A 17,835-nucleotide genomic window follows, 5' to 3' on the forward strand; every position below is an offset into this window, starting at 1 on the left:
GGGGACAAGTCCCAAAGCTCTTCCTTCTTCTAAAGCCAATTGATTCCACTAGGCATCCCGTATTTAAGGACACCGGAATGAATTTCCAAAGTCTAAGACCAACTTCAAATCGGCGTGCTGCCTGTGCACTTGAATGAATTCCAGGATAATTGATTCTTCCTTCCTCTGAAGCCAACCAGAATCAGCAAACTGCCGGTTTGCAAAGTCTCTGTAGCTGGTTCCAAAATAATCCTAGTTCTAAAGCCAACTTCAAATAAGCATGCTGTTTGTGTTCAAAAACGGACTCAGGAACGGATAAGTGCTTTCGGTTGTAAACCTTCTTCAGATCCTGTATTTATCTGCTTTGCTCTTCCTTTTATACTGTGTGTATTCATGGTATTGACCAATGAGGTATTATATTCAAATTTACGCAAAAATGTAGGTGTACTGGCTTTCTGTGATACATTTCTGTTTTCACACTGGGAGAGCTAGAATTAAGCTGTCACTCAATGTGCAACCATCTTGGAAGTCTCCCTACAGCCAGGCCTCCTTAATCAGTAGCCAAAGTGTATGCCCCAGTAAGAGCTGTCTAGATTACTTCTAAGCTGCAATCAAGCTGTCACCATTAGTGGAGAATGGGCTTAGGTTTGGTGATGACTGTAATGTTCAGCAGGGATTGAGAGCTACACATTATAATGATCAACAGGGTTGGAGAGCTACACATTGCAGTGGAATAAAGAATTAGAAATGCAGGAGGAAGTGTGAAGTATTAGATGGCTAAATGGTGACGTGCATTTTTATACTTATTGTCTAGACCAGATTAAGCTTCAGCTGGTGCCTGGCAGTGTGGTATAGAGGGATAAAATTTGAGTGTGACCCAAATGACCTGAGTTTGAATAGTGGCTCTGGCTATGGAAGAAACAGGCAGGAGAGACTGGGTGTGAGCAGCTGTTGCTATCTCACCGTTGAAGAGGGATAGGTGGGTTCTGGTCAGCTGATTGCCAGCTTGCAAAAGGAAACTTCCACATCACTGAAAATGGCCAGAACTGTGGTTGTGGGCTTTACCAATCCCAAGTTGGTGACCATAGCCCTCATTTGCATATGGTTAAAAGCATGCACATACAGGGGGGTGGTGTACTGTGTCCCACAATGATGTGGTTACAAACAGCCACCAGGAGGAAGGTTAGGGCCTCATTTAGAAATGCTGTGATTGCTGGTTGCTAGCAAGGACACACACACAACCTCCATGGCTGTCTATTACAGCCCTTACATTTGGCTCTCACTCTCACACTAGGGACTCTGTGAATGGGGAATAATTTGTCCCAAGACTAATAGGGGGAGGCTTGATGTGTGGCATCATGAAGGTAGAGCGCACCTGGAAAAGAAAAGCTTCAGGTGGTTACTATTTCTCCAGCTATGGAAACAATAACAGAAGAGTCTCTGTCTCCATCTTATCTTATGCAGTAAAGACATTTCTTCAGTCCATACCTTCATCATAGCCATGAGATGGGTGTCGTTCCCAGATCTAGGGTTTCTTTTGGCAGGGCAGAGGTTAAGTGCTTTCTTGCGTTGATGTCTACTTTAGTGTATCACCTCCATCCAAGGCAGAGCTGTTCAGTGCTTTGACTCTAAGAATTAAATTTATGTTTCAAGACTATATTGAAATAAAAAAAAACTGCAAGCATGTGTGAGGCACTGATCAAAGAAGGATATCAAGATTGTGCTGTTGCAGCAACAAAAGACATCATATTCTCATTCCCTCAGATGATAAGGACTTGATGTTTTAAATGTTCACGAGTCTTATTTTTAAACAACTTTTTATTAATTTTAAAACAAAGATTGTACAAAGTTATTTAAAGATAAATAGAACAAAAACATATTTTCAGATGTTCACAACAAAGTCAAACATAGAAAACTAAATCATTAAAATTTATCAAGTAAATCACTTAACCCTGACCAAAATCTAAACTGGTGAGTAATATTCAAAGTTCTCATTTTGACAGTTGATAATTCTTTTTTACAGGCATGTTTTTTTTTTTTGCTAAATTAATGAATTCGGCGAATGAAAGAGTAGTTTTATATTTCCATTTCTTTGTAACTATTTTTCTTGCTATGATGCAATTATCTGTCCACAAAGCTTGGGCAAAATTTCTAAATTCAACCCAAAAAGGAGTTTCTATTTTACAATCCAGTAGCATATTGATCAAAATCTTTTAGATAAGCAACATTTAATTAAATAAAGGATCTTCATTTTTTACAAACAACAATTACACAAATATCTTACTGTAGAGACTACATGCTATAGTCCAAAATGTTTTAAAAACTGAGAAATTTAATTTCAAGAATCATTTTGATATGGGAAGTAGAAAATATCAACAGAAAGTTACAACAGTCAAGCTTTTTTAAGGACAGTAAATAAATACATTTGACAGTCAAACCATCGAACCTCTTGTCTAAACTCAGCACAGAGTTCTGCAAACTGCCTTATTGTCTGCCTCATTTTTGCTGGTAGATTGTTCTGGCTAACTGAGGTTCTGTAGTTGCAGTCTTGTGCTAACTTCTGTTTTTACTTACTAAAGCTTTAGACATGTGCCTCCACATTCTTGTCTTTTTAATTTGATCTTGTGTCAGGAAAGTATTTGTCCAGCTGCAGCTGTAAGATTCTTTTGTTCATGTGCTCTGCTTGTTTTAAACTGTAATCAGTATGTGCGGTGCCCTGTAGCAACATTTCTTTGAAATATCCCCCAGGGAGAAATGCTGGTGTTCCTCGCAGAACAGTTGTTGATGGAATCAGTCCAAGCATCACCTTAAACAGTAACATATGCTGTCTGCCTCTATAAGCATCTTCTATCACTGACATTGAGGGCTAAAGCGTATTAAATCCCACAAGTTTGGTGGTCTTCCTGGCTCAAGCAAGAACATTTCTTTGTTTTCTCATAGCAAGATAGTTCCAGGAAGTAAGCTATACTGATCTGAACAACAGATCAGCAGGTAGCTCACTTAGTTTTTCTGGCAGGAAAGTTAGAAGCTTATAGGTTCTATCCTTACTTGCTGATTGGACTTGTGCAAATAATGCTTCCCTCCTGAGGTACCAGCTTTCTGATGATATATTAAATTGAAATCCCACCTGTTTTAGGTGGTGGTATTACAGGCAAACATTAAGGCCCCATGGTGCTTGCTGTTGAAGAACAGGGGTTCATGTAGTTCATATTGTGTACACAGCCAAAACCTCATAACCAGCTATTTATGTTATGCACCTGGGGGGGCATAACATAAAAACTCATTGTGATTACCTGTGTGATATCTGTTCCACAGATTGCTTTCACCCTGTTGACAGGGAAGAAGTGGGCTGTGATGGCAGCATGATAGTTAGTAGGCATAGTGGCAAAAAAAAGGCCTAGAAAAAAAGTGGGTTGGTTGCCTTCCACAAATAACATCATTTTGCTGAGCCTTTACCATGTATAGCTAGTTGGGCTTTCATGTCCTTGGTAACTCAGTTACTTGCAGAAAACAGAACATAGTTTATGACCTCTGTGCACCTCCTTTAATAAGTACTAAGGTCCGAGTTTGGCATATTTATATTTATGTGCCATAAGAAGCAAGTTCAACCTTCTTGTAAGATGGACATGCTTACATAATCCAGATATTTTGTGAATTACAGTTGTGGATGAAGTTTGAAGACAGCAGCCTTCACTCAGGTGCTAAAGCTTGGCTTAAAATCAGATGTCAAAGTGTACAAAATCAGGTTTTTGATCCAAAAAATGTTCTGACAAGGGTAATAGGTTTTGATAACAGCCAACACCTTGTCGTGTGCCAAAAGCACGTCATCAGGAAAACGCACCCGAGTCTTTTACTTAGCTCATGAAGTCCAGCATGTTCTCCTTAAAAGGAGGAAAAGCTGGCACCATGAACATAGAAGGATAAGGCACTGAAAGCAATCTAGATGACTAGGGGTTTGATTAGCAGCCCAGGCACTGGAAGAGCCAGAGGAAAGGGAGGGAAAGGGAGTGTGAGGAGTGTCTTACTGAGGGTTATGAGCCCAACATTTGATCACCACTGGAGACTGGAGAGCTGATAAGATGTCAGAGCTTGTAAGGGAAGCAGGTCTCTTTGTTGGATTAAATGATTTGAATCAGAGAGTGACATGACCTTGTTCTACCAATTGCATATCCACCCTTGGGCATTGGCAGTGGCATGAGGATGAAGCTTCATTTTGTGCAGCTATATACACAGCCAGATATCTTTTTTTTTAAACAATAAACAGCTTTATTAAATTGTCATGTATGACATCGGCAATCGTACATTTATATAAATGAAAGCAATCCATATTGACAATTCCAGTTGCAAACACTATACATTACAAACCAAGATTATACAATTAATCTATCCAGTCATTGTCAGTCAAACATTACATTGCTCATTCACATCCTGCCTTATTTTAAACCTCGTTTCTCCTCTACATTTATTATTCCAGCAATTCCCATTTATCCTATGTAATTTGCTCTTACCCTTTTCTAAAGATCCCAATTTCAGTTGTTTATTCTCTGGTACTACATTCGCTACTTCTACTAAATTTAGTATAGACTTTGATTTCCATTTTTTAGTAACTGCTTTTTTGACAGCCACCATAGTTACACTCAGCAAGGCCTTACTATGTCTTGGCAAATCCGATTCTGTATCATAGCTAAAAAAAATCTCCTTAGTTACACCAATTTGCTCACCTAGTATCTCTGACAGAGCAGTCTGCAGGGAATCTTTAAAATCTGCCAACTAATTACACTCCCAGAAAATATGTGCCCAGTTACCTCTTTCTTCCCCATCACACTTCCAACATTTGCTGTCTACCAGAGAAAAATTCTTTGGAGTCAACTTGGAGTATAAAAACACCTATATAAACACTTCCAAGCAAAGATCCTAAATCTTCTAGACTTTGTTGCATATTTGGGAGATGTACATATATCCCTCATTGTTTCTTTCTGAATTGCTTATCCAGTCTCGCTTCCTAATCCTTTCTAACCTCCTATAAATGATTCTTATAGTTATCATGCAATATTTTATAAGCTATACTAATTATTCCTTTTTTTAATGGCAGCTTCTGTTCTAGATTCTGCTAAAAACTCTATCAGTGATGGTCTTTTGTTTACCCCCCCCCATTTTCTTTCTGTTTGCCTATATTCTGATATCAATCCTTGATAGGGAAGGGAGTCTCTAACATTCAGTCCAAATACATTCTTATCTTCCCATTCTGTTATCTTTCCCTGTCTAATTATTTGCTCCCAATACCTTGGTTCCTTTGTCAGTTTTCTCCAGTAAATCCCAGCCCCCTCTTTCCTATTGTATGAATCCCTAATTGCATTCATCCCTATCGACAGAATCTCCTTTCTCCATTCCCATGTTGGCTTAGTTCTTAGAATACTTTCTACTCCTTTATGAATATAATATTCTGCATGATTATTGTTATTCTCCTTAAAAGTCTAAATCCAAAATCCTAATCTGTCCTTGTTGCTTGAGTTTCCCCCATTTCACTGTTATCTCTTTCTACTTTGAATTATAGTTTTATGCTTGTGCTGTGTATAGGCGCTTTAACTTTGTTGCTTTGAAATGCCCCTTTAAATCGGTTAATCCCAATCGGCCTTGTTCTATTGGAAGACTCATCTTATCCCATTTGACTCTTGCCGTCTTTCACTCCCAGATAAAATCCTTCCTCTCTTTATTAATTGATATCCACAACTTCTCTGATTGACAAAAATATACCTGATCTGTGTATAAAACTAAAGAGGCTAAAAATATTTTAACTGCATCTTTCTGTCCATATCCATATAGCAGAGCTTCCATTTTTTGAGTTTTCGTATTATCTTTTGTTTAGTCTCTTCCCACATATCCTTAGCTGCCACACCTGAATAATTTTTAATCCATACTCCTAAATACTTCATCTTATCCTGTCCCCACAAATATGGATATTGCTGAACCAATTCATGTGTGAGTACATAATTTACTGCTATTGCCTTTGCTTTAGCTTTATTAATTTTGTGTCCTGAAAAGATTTGAAACTGTCTCAAAATATTCCACAACACTGTAATGTCCCTTTCTGGTTTTGTCAGGTATAAAATAATGTCATCTGCAAATAGAGCCAGCTTTTCTTGACTACCATACCAATTATCTACTCAAATTTCTGAGTCTCTTATTTTCTTTGCCAGTGCTTCTAAATATAATGCAAATAACAAAGGGGAAAGATGACACCCCTGCCTGGTTCCTTTGCTCAAGCAGAAATTATCAGAGAGGACCCCACCACTTTAGGTTTTGCCTCCAGTCTCTCTCATATCCTCCTTATCATCCTTATAATTTTATCAAGAATGCAAGTGCTTCCATTGCCTTGCTCATAAAGTCCCAACTTGCTCTGTCAAATGCTTTCTCTGCATCAAGACTCACCACCAACAGTGGTATTTTCTTACATTCTGCTTCCCTCTGGATCATCAGTATTCTCTTAATGTTCTCAAATGTTTGCCTCCCCTGCACAAAACCACTTTGATCCATATCTGTCAGTTTTGGCTTCATGTCTGCCATTTTTTTAACCATTATAAACATAAACAGTTTATAATCATGATTTAGGATTGAAATGGACCTATATGAAGCTGGATCTGATGGATCTTTCTTTACCCTCTTTAGGTATTACAATTACCACCACTTTCTTCCATGATGTTGGTACTTTTCCTCCTCTTGCAAACAGTATTAAACAAAACCTTCCAGATCTTTTATCAGTTTTTCCCTCCTATCTTCCAAACTTGGAGAGGAATGCCATCTATTCCTGGGGACTTTCCTGTAGATTGGTTATACATCACCATTTTTGTTTCATCTTCTCCTGTCCTAACTTTTAGCAACTGGGCTTCATCCACCTCTAAACTTGGCATATTTAATTCTTCTGCAAACATTTCCATTGGTACCTTTTCCTGGTTTCCATTTTTCTGATTTATACAGACTTTCGTAGAATTTCTGAAATATTTCTAATACGTCTACATGATCTCTTGTTATCTTCCTTGTTATAGGCTCCCTAAGCTTGGCAATAGCCCTTTCTACTTTCTGTTGTCTGAGTCATTGTGCTAAGAGTTTTTGTGTTCTAGAATTATTATCAAAACATTTGCTTAACAGCACTCTTTCTAAATTCGTGCATATTATCAAAGTAATCCTTTATTTTTTGTTTAGCATTCTGCAGTTGCTTCTGTTTTTGTTCTGTGGGATTCCTCCTATTTTGCAATTTGTCAGTCCCTCTAAATATTTATTTATTTATTTAACATTTGTTGACTGGGACAGTCTGACTGGACAGCAAGTATCCGTGTGTAGCGGACGCCCAGGGAGCAAAGCACCAACATTCAGAAACATCATATAACAAAAACAATGAATAGTATATGTAATACATAGTGTCACAAGAATACACGATGTACAAGTTTAAGGAGAGTAGCTCAAAGAACAACAATATGCAAAGGTGGTTAAGTACAGAGGAAGGAGGAAAAAAAAATTATTTTACATTATTTACTTGTTTGTTTGAGAGAATCATAAGCAAGTAGTCGAGGTGATGGAGGAAAGATATGGTGAGTTAAGTGCAAGGAAGGATGATAGTAAGATTAATCAGGTTTGATACATGAGCCGATCCATGTTTTAACTAGGTGAAGTTTCAGTTTCTGTCTGAAAAAGGCCAAATTATTTTCAATCCTTATTTCTTGGGGGAGCGAGTTCCAGGTTTTTTGAGACTGTGTAAGAATAAAGATATTCACCTGCACTATTTTTACACTAGGTTTTTCGAGTAGAGCAACATTGAAGGACCTTAATTGTCAAGTAGTGCTGTATAAGCTGAGGAGGCTTGTTAGTGTGGGGATTTTATGTGGGGAATGTAGTATCTGGTGAGCAAAAATGAGTTGGTTGTAAGTTAGTAGGTTAGGGAGTTCTAGCCAGTGCAGTTGCCTCAGAGATTGGCAGTGAAGAGAGCGGGATATGGAGTTGATAGCGAACTTGGCAATTTTATTGTAACGTGCTGAGTATATTAAGGTCAGCCTTGTTTAATCCTGTAAGCACTGGGGATGCATATAGAAGTGTGGATAAAACATGAGTTCTCACTAAAGTGACCATAGCTTCAGCAGAGTGGTAATGTTTGCAACAATATAGGGTTCCTAGTTTTTTGTGAACTTTTGATACTGTAACCGCAATATGTTTGTCATATTTTAGGTTTTGGTCAGTAGTCAGACCAAGCAGTTTGGCATGTGGCACTGGTGAGATTAGTGTGTTATTGGAAGAGGTGATAGAGAAAGAGATATGGGGATTAGCCATTTTAGTGGGATGAAAGAGCATTAGTTGGGTCTTTTTTGGGTTTAATATCAGTTGGGAGTCCTTTAGCCAAGTCTCTATTTTAGTGAAAGTCTGCTGGGTTTTGATCTGAAGCAGTTGCATTGTAGGTGCAGAGCAGATTACTGTAGTGTCATCAACATATTGTATTATGCTGGCCTGATGAGTGGCAGTGTGAAGGGTATTTGTGAAGATGGTAAAAAAGCAAAGTGGAGCCTTGAGGTACCCCTTGTGAAACAGGAAGAAAAGGAGAAAATGAGTCGTGCCATTTTACTGCTTAAAGGCGATTGCTGAGATATTCATTAATCCAGAGAAGGGAGGGCGGTATCAACATAGTGCCTGGAGAGGGACTTTAATAGTTTGTGGTGGGATACTATATCAAAAGCTTTTGATAAGTCTAAGAAGATGGCAGCTACAGGGTTGCCTTGATTCCTGTGCTGATTGTGTTTGTGAATGTTATTAGTGCTGAGGTGGTACTATGTGCTGGGTGGAAACCATGTTGGGTATTGGAAAGTAAATTGTTGGACAGAAGATGGTAAGTAATTGTTTATGAATGCATTTTTCTAGAATTTTTGATAAGTGAGGTGGAATGGCTATTGGTCGGTAGTTATTTATCTCTGTAGAGGAGCCTCCCTTATGCAAGGGTATGATGTAGGAGATTTTCCATGATGAGAGAACAGCATGTTTACTTCTATTTATAAGTATTGATACAGGGTATGCTATGGATCGGGCTGCTATTTCGAGGTATTTTGATGGGAGATAGTCGGCTGCTAGAGTGGTTGTTTTAAGTAATTCTTGTTACTTCTTAAATGCATCTCCCTTTCTTTTATTTAGCCTTATTTTTAAATTCTACTTTAATTTTATTCCACTCCCTATCTATATTTTCAGAAGAAATTTATATACCTCCTGAATAATTTCCTCTACCCATTCCTTAAATTCCTCTCTTTACAACATGTAGATGGCAAAGCGCCAGTGACTGATTTTTGTTTCATTACCCTGTGTTTTTATTTTAGTTGTTATTGGCACATGATCTGAAATAATTATTGGGTGCATATCAAGACCTTCAATTAAATGCACATGTTCCTGTGAAATGTAAACGCTGTCTAGCCCGGCCCATTTTTTATATCATGGGGAATAATATGTAAATTCACTCTGAACTCCTAGAACTGAATTCACATCTTCCCTGCCAAATATTTTCATGATTTCTTCAAAAATCTACCTTCCTTTGTTATATTTTCCCTTCTGGGCCCCCAGACATATCTTTACTGCTTCAAATTAAATTCAAGTCCACACCTATAAGTAATTTCCCTTGCTAAAAACTGATTATTTCTCCCAGAATTTTCTTAAGCTCCATTATAGCAGCTTTCTTTGGAATATAAATGCATGCCAGTGTAATTCTCCTCCCTTACCAGTAGCCCCTTAGTACTACCAATCTAGATTTTTTTTATCCTCCTCTCTCACTATTGGAGCTCCTCTTGCAATTAATATAAGTACTCATTTTCCTTTGTTCCAGGTATTCTGCTGAATAACCATAATGTTGAAAACCTTTCTTTATCAAATTCACATGTTCAGTCCTTTCCAATTGTGTCTCCTGTAGCATGGCTGTTTGCACTCTGTATTTTAATATAGTTCACTGCCCTTTTTTATATTTATCTATGAGAACATTGATGTTTAAAGACATTACAGAAAGCATCATTGTCTTAGAAATATTATTTCCGCCTTGTACATATAACAGCTTTTTGTTACTTTCAGTTGTTTCTTGTCATATCCATTTGAGCCTATGCCACATCTTGCAAATGCTTTTGTTTTATTGAAAGCCCTCAAACAAAAAAACATATCCACCCCAATATCCCCCTAAAACTTATTAACTTAATAATAACACACAAAGCTATTTACATTTTCAAATATTGAAGTTCCTCCAAATAGGAACAAATGTTCAAAACTGATAGCCACACTTACATACTTGAGATAACATGGATAACTTTTCATTTACATTAATACGCATGGTCCAGCCTGTGCTTCTGCTAAGTGCTGTCTGGCTTTGTCTTATCTTTATAGCTCTTTCAGCTAGGAAAACACTTGAATGCCTTCAGAAAATGTTTTGCCTAAGCCATTTCACTTTATCAGATTGTCTCCTAGAAACACAAGAACCAGACGCAAAACTGCAAGCCCACTCTATAATGAAAATACAGAACTGTGTGTGTACGGCAAGAAATCTATTTAAGCAGACAAGATGGTTCATCAGTGCAGCTGAACTGTGTACGTGTTGTTTCTTATCAATATTCAGTGCTAGTTATAAGGGGGCACATTTTACTCTAGTTATTGGCTATTGCTGCCAGTCCGCTCCATTTATCTATTTAAGCAGAGTGATTCCCAGTTTCCCTTGTTATTTTTAGAACTGTGTATCCATTATTATTCAGTGCTTTAAGCAGAGGGAGTGGTTTGCCAAACTCTGAACTGTGTATCTTTTATTCAGTAAATCAGTGCACTCCATTTATCTTCATCTGATACTCAGAAATCTTAAGGTATGTGTGTGAACCAACTGTGTATCTATTATTCAGTGCACTTTAGCAGCAGACATTAACAACAAAACCTATCAGTGCTAGGAGGGCAAGTTTTTCTCTAGTTTTTGCTGCCAGTCCACTCCATTTATCTTTCTAAGCAGATTCCCACGTTATTTGCAGAACTGTGTTTCTGTGCGTGATTTAAGTAAAGTTACTACTGCCAGTATGCACCCTTTATCTATGTAAACAGAGTGATTCCCTCATTATTTGCAGATGCAGAACTATGATTTAAGTAGAGTGTGTGCTCATTTTGCAGAGTGATTCCCTCATTATTTTGCAGAGTGATTCCCTTGTTATTTAGCAAAGTAGCACAGTTATTTGCAGAGTGCTCATTATTTGCAGAACTAGTCTATGATTTAATTACTTATATGTAAGCAGATATTTGCAGGACTGTGTCAGTGATTTAAGTAAAGTTTTGCTACTGCTAGTCCACTCCGTTTATCTTTGTAAGCAGAGTGATTCCCTCATTATTTGTAGAACTACGATTTAAGTAGTGTGTGTGCTCATTATTTAGCAGAGCGATTCCCTTGTTATTTGCAGAACTATGATTTAATTATTTGCAGAGTGCTTTAGCAGGTGTGTGTAAATCATTTATAGAGTGCACAATAGGTGTGTGTAAATCATTTGCAGAGGTGCTTTAGCAGGCTTGTGTAAATTATTTGCAGAGGTGCTTGTGATTCAATTGGTCTGTTCCTCTTAAAATTTGTGGTTTTCTAGCAAATCAGTAAGAACTGAATTCACTAAATAATGATAGCCATTTAAGTTTCAGTCTTCCTGTCTTTCAGAAAAGGCATGGGAACAGAAAACATCTTATTCTAGCAACATTCCAAGATTATGCAAGCAGTGTTTAAAATGTGTCCCTCCCTACCCTACTTTTTGGGGCTTTACCACCCCAATAAATTTTGGCTTTTTACAGATTTGTTGTGCTGCATTGTTCTGCAGGGGAAGTGAAGTTTAGTGCTGCTTATGCCAAGTTTGTTTGTGTTAGTAGCACAACAGGTAGAATACTTGCTTTTCATGCATAAGGCTGTGGGTTCTACTGCAATAGTATGTGGATGGATTGCTGAAACTGTGCTGTGTTGTACATTTAAAGGGGGTGAATGCTGCAGTCCTGAGAATGTCCTGTTTGGCAGACCCTGTTATCAGTTTGCCATCCATTCCCTATTGCAATATTACTAGCTTACGATTTTTAATGTAACATAGACAATTTATTCCTCAAGGGGAACAGGCACTTAATTTGTAGATGAAACAATGAAATAGAAAGTGGTTTACTAGCAGCAACTTCACTAGTTATAGATCTCTTTAATGTGGAATTATTTAGATGACTTTTATTTTTGCAGAGATTGTGCATATTCACTGATACTGGTGAATTGTAGACGTTTGAGTAGACTTTTATGATGGAAATGTTCTGAATTGGGCAGTTTGTCATTATTGGTTCATGCATTTTGTTTTATTGCTTCCTGGAAAAATGTTCAAAACAATAAATGTAAAATGCGCTCTAACAAGTGTGCTGTATTATACAAGGAATATAATTTAATACAGTCAGGAAGGTGTATCAAAGAACACATGTATGTTTCGTGTGTAAGGGGCCTATGATTTGAAAACAGCCCAAAGGTTATCTTTATCCGCCACTGGCCAGATGCATTTTCTTTGAATGTGGGTTTCAATGCTGTTTCATTGAATGTGAGTTTCAAGGGCAGAGGAGTTTTAATGCTAAATCTATTTTCATTGTGAGAATGTATTGCAGATGTCTATTAGTGTTTGTGCTATAAAATGTGAAATAAAAGTTTTAAATGCAATCCACATAATCATTGTAGAAGTAAAGCAGTATGCACATTACAGTGTTTATGGTAAATGGGGTAAAATAGCCAAGTAATGGGGCACTGGAATGGCTGCAGGGGGGATGGCTATGTATGGGGGGGCCCCGTTCAACCATGATTGTGTGAGAGGTGGTGGGTGACACACTCAAAAACAGCCCTGGGCGGCACAAACTCTAGCTACGCCACTGATCAGTAGGCCATGGAGAATGACTTTTAGAAGTCCTGGTAAACAATGATATTCTTTTGCTAAGATTAGAATATTGCCTACCATTAAATGCCCTATTTTACAACAAAATCCATATGCTGCAAGTCATCCAAAACAAAATCCTAAGGTTCATCTTCTTTCTTCCCAGTGAACATCATTGCTACACATTTCAGAAACAATGGTTACCATTTGCTGCAGGGTCTGAGGCCATATTTTTGTTGTCTGATCTTCGGTTTGCGTTTGAAAGTTAGTATCCCACAATTCCAGTGGAGTGGGCAGAGATACATAATTATGTATGCAAATTTTATGTCAATCAGCATACAGATTTATACCTATTTTTCATGGGCCTTGTCCAGATTTTTGATGTTTCCAGGTTGAGAGGTATGAACGGAGCACCTAATTACAATAGTATCCCCATTATACTTAAAGATAACTGAGAAAACATTACTTTGTAACATGCAAAGGAAATAATGTACTGCTAAAATAGTATCAAGAAGAAATTTTATTTTACTTACAGTTAACTTTCTCCGTCCTCTTCCCTCCTCCTGACTGTTTTTCCAAACATTAGTGACATGAAGTAGTGCATACACTTTATCCTCCTAGAACGTTAACAAAGTCCAAAAAAGTCCAATATTGTAATCCCAGATTTGTCAGTCTCCAAGTTACTGTTTTTATTCTCCAAACATTAATGACTTGAAGTAAGGCATATGTTTTAGAGTCCCCTACTAGTCCAACAAATTCCAAAAAGTCCAATATTTCCAGACTTACTTGTTCTGTCATATTTCACAAATATAATTATTGCTTTGTAATCCTACATTTGTCAGTTCCATGTTATTGATTTTATTCTTGTTCATCTCCATATCCCAAATGTATCTGCTTCATATTCAACATACTCTTGATTCTTCTAGTTGATTCTTGTGTCTTTTTTCCTTCTTCAAGCATTTCCATTGAAACAAACCAGAAGAACAAGAAGCAGAATCTCCTTCTGTTTCACAGCTCAATTTTTGTTGGACAAACTTTTGTAATTCCTCCTTAGTGTGTATTTCATGAAAAAAAATATTTTATCCCTCTAGGAAAAAATGTTTTGAAGATAGCTGGGAACAGCAGTTTGAATGTCATGTGTGCTTCTCGACATTCCCTGAATAGTACAATAAATGTACTGCTCTTTTGCCTGGTGTACAATGAGTAGTCATTCTCCCCAAACACTGTGCTGTCTCCCACTTTTAGTCTTTCTGCCACAGTTTTGTCAGAATCAACTCCTCCTGCTGGTAAGATTGCATTCTTGGTATTAAAGATCTAAGTTGCTTTCTCATAGCCAGTATTGGAGTATACACACAAAGTGCCCTTTCAGTTAATAATTCCTGTTGTGGAATTCCAGTCCAGTTGCTTATTTGTGCTTTCATAAAATTAATACAATCTGTTCCTTCCAGCTTTTCTGGTACAGCAGAAAATTGCAGGATTTCCCTACTTGGTCTGTCCTCTAATTCTGTTATTGTTTTTTTTTTTTTTTTTAAATCTTTTCTTGTGCAGTTTAATATTCAGCCAACCTTTTCTTCATTTCAGCCTCTCAGTTTTGTAGTTTTATCACCATATCTGAATATCTGTTTAAAGCTTCTTCCATTTTTTCCAGACTTTTATTGTTTGTGTTGATATATGCCATCAGTGTTTTGTTTAATTTAATCAGGTCTGTGTGTAGTTGCTGTATACTTTCCTCTAAGTTACTAGAAGTCATGTCTGGAGCTTACACTGCTTTTTGCTGCACAGCTGCAATACTTTAACCAGTCAATGTTTTTTCATCACCTTTTATAGATGATTTTCCTTCAGGTCCTCTGTATTTCTTTTTCCCAGCATCCAGGCAGTGCAATTACTAGCCAGTTACTGAAATTTATGCAAAAATGTAAGTCTGCTGGCTTTCACTGATACGTTTCTGTTTTCACACTGAGAGAGCTAGATTTAAGCTGTCACTCAATGTGCAACCATCTTGGAAGTCTCCCTACAGCCAGACCTCCTTATTCAGTAGCCAAAGTGTATGCCCCAGTAAGAGCTGTCTAGATTACTTCTAAGCTGTAATCAAGCTGTCACCATTAGTGGAGAATGAAAAGCCACAATAAGGCTACTCCCTCCACGTGGTAGCTAGCTTCAAGATGGTCCGTTTAGCGGGTATTATATATCCCCTTTCTTGTAGTTGCTGGTTTGCAAGCACTACATATGTATCCCAGGTCCTTCCTTAAATAAAAACATTTTTTTTAATTCTGTTCAGTTAAAAACGATAAATTGCCTACTTCTAGGTACTGGTTCAAACACTAGTAACACTTTCCTCGGAGCAAATTTCTTGTTATAGTAACTTGGCTCAATGTGATTACACAAGAAATTACTCATTCATTGGAAGTCACTTCCAGCTACCTTTCTTCCTTGAGTGCAAAACCTCCATTCACTGACAACTATATGCTCCGCTTCCTCAGTAGGTACTTCCAAAGTTCTAAGTCAATAAATTGCCTGTATGCAAAAGCACTAAAACAAGTTGCAAAAAGTTCCTTACTTGGCAGCCAATCTGTAACCAGCATACAGCCTGTGTGTAAAATTGGGGGTGGGGAGACAAGTCCCAAAGCAATTCCTTTTTCTAGAGCCAATTGATTCCAATATGCATCCCATGTTCAAGGACACCGGAATGAGTTCCAAAGTCTAAGACCAACTTCAAATCGGCGTGCTGCCTGTGCACTTGAACGAATTCCAGGATAAATGATTCTTCCTTCCTCTGAAGCCAACCGGAATCAGCAAACTGCCTGTTTGCAAAGTCTCTGCAGCTGGTTCCAAAATAATCATAGTTCTAAAGCCAACTTCAAGTAAGCATGCTGCTTGTGTTCAAAAACGGACTCAGGAACGGATAAGTGCTTTTGGTTGTAAACCTTCTTCAGATCCTGTGTTTATCTGCTTTGCTCTTCCTTTTATACTGTGTGTGTATTCATGGTATTGACCATTGAGGTATTATATTCAAATTTACGCAAAAATATAGGTCTGCTGGCTTTCTCTGATACGTTTCTGTTTTCACACTGGGAGAGCTAGAATTAAGCTGTCACTCAATGTGCAACCATCTTGGAAGTCTCCCTACAGCCAGGCCTCCTTAATCAGTAGCCAAAGTGTATGCCCCAATAAGAGCTGTCTAGATTACTTCTAAACTGCAATCAAGCTGTCACCATTAGTGGAGAATGGGCTTAGGTTTGGTGATGACTGTAATGTTCAGCAGGGATTGAGAGCTACACATTATAATGATCAACAGGGTTGGAGAGCTACACATTGCAGTGGAATAAAGAATTAGAAATGCAGGAGAAAGTGTGAAGTATTAGATGGCTAAATGGTGACATGCATGTTTATACTTATTGTCTAGATCAGATTAAGCTTCAGCTGGTGCCTGGCAGTGTGGTATACAGGGATAAAATTTGACTGTGACCCAGATGACCTGAGTTTGACTAGTGGCTCTGGCTATGGAAGAGACAGGCAGGAGAGACTGGGTGTGAGTAGCTGTTGCTATCTCACCGTTGAAGAGGGATAGGTGGGTTCTGGTCATCTGATTGCCAACTTGCAAAAGGAAACTTCCACATCACTAAAAATGGCCAGGACTGTGGTTGTGGGCTTTACCAATCCCAAGTTGGTGACCATAGCCCTCATTTGCATATGGTTAAAAGCATGCACATACATGGGGGTGGTGTACTGTGCCCCACAATGATGTGGTTACAAACAGCCACCAGGAGGAAGGTTAGGGCCTCATTGCTGTGATTGCTGGTTGCTAGCAAGGACACACACACAACCTCCATGGCTGTCTATTACAGCCCTTACATTTGGCTCTCACTCTCACACTAGGGACTCTGTGAATGGGAAATAATTTGTCCCAAGACTAATAGGGGGAGGCTTGATGTGTGGCATCATGAAGGTAGAGCGCACCTGGAAAAGAAAAGCTTCAGGTGGTTACTATTTCTCCAGTTATTGAAACAATAACACAGAAGAGTCTCTATTTCCATCTTATCTTATGCAGTAAAGACATTTCTTCAATCCATACGTTCATCATAACCGTAAGATGGATGTGGTTGCCAGATCTAGGGTTTCTTTTGGCAGGGCAGAGGTTAAGTGCTTTCTTGCGTTGATGTCTACTTTAGTGTATCACCTCCATCCAAGGCAGAGCTGTTCAGTGCTTTGACTCTAAGAATTAAATTTATGTTTCAAGACCATATTGAAATAAAAAAAACTGCAAGCATGTGTGAGGCACTGATCAAAGAAGGATATCAAGATTGTGCTGTTGCAGCAAGAAAAGACATCATATTCTCATTCCCTCAGATGATAAGGACTTGATGTTTTAAATGTTCACGAGTCTTATTTTTAAACAACTTTTTATTAATTTTAAAACAAAGATCGTACAAAGTTATTTAAAGATAAATAGAACAAAAACATATTTACAGATGTCCACAACAAAGTCAAACATAGAAAACTAAATCATTAAAATTTATCAGGTAAATCACTTAACCCTGACCAAAATCTAAACTGGTGAGTAATATTAAAAGTTCTCATTTTGACAGCTGATAATTCTTTTTTACAGGCATGTTTTTTTTTTTTTGCTAAATTAATGAATTCGGCGAATGAAAGAGTAGTTTTATATTTCCGATTCTTTGTGACTGTTTTTCTTGCTATGATACAATTATCTGTCCACAGAGCTTGGGAAAAATTTCTAAATTCAACCCAAAACGGAGTTTCTATTTTACAAACCAGTATCATATTGATCAACATCTTTTAGATAAGCAGAACTGTACTAATTTTACATGAACATTCTGCAGTATTAATACCAAATTTGCTGCTAGTCTGGAACTGGAAAGGAAATATAAGGACTGTTACTTTGTAGTCACATTAATATAAAAAACAGCAGGTATCCTAGAACGTCTAAGGG

The 17,835-nt window shown here is 37.8% G+C and overlaps 1 protein-coding gene across 1 annotated transcript in view; it reads left to right on the forward strand.

The window, feature by feature from the left end:
* Positions 1 to 17,835, forward strand: part of CDS1 (CDP-diacylglycerol synthase 1) — a 1,285,468-nt gene that overhangs the window by 1,045,765 nt on the left and 221,868 nt on the right. The window lies entirely within an intron of this gene.

The sequence above is a fragment of the Protopterus annectens genome, chromosome 17.part0, assembly GCF_019279795.1.
Source record: "Protopterus annectens isolate FY-2018-M chromosome 17.part0, PAN1.0, whole genome shotgun sequence".
Classification (NCBI taxonomy): Eukaryota; Metazoa; Chordata; order Ceratodontiformes; family Protopteridae; genus Protopterus; species Protopterus annectens.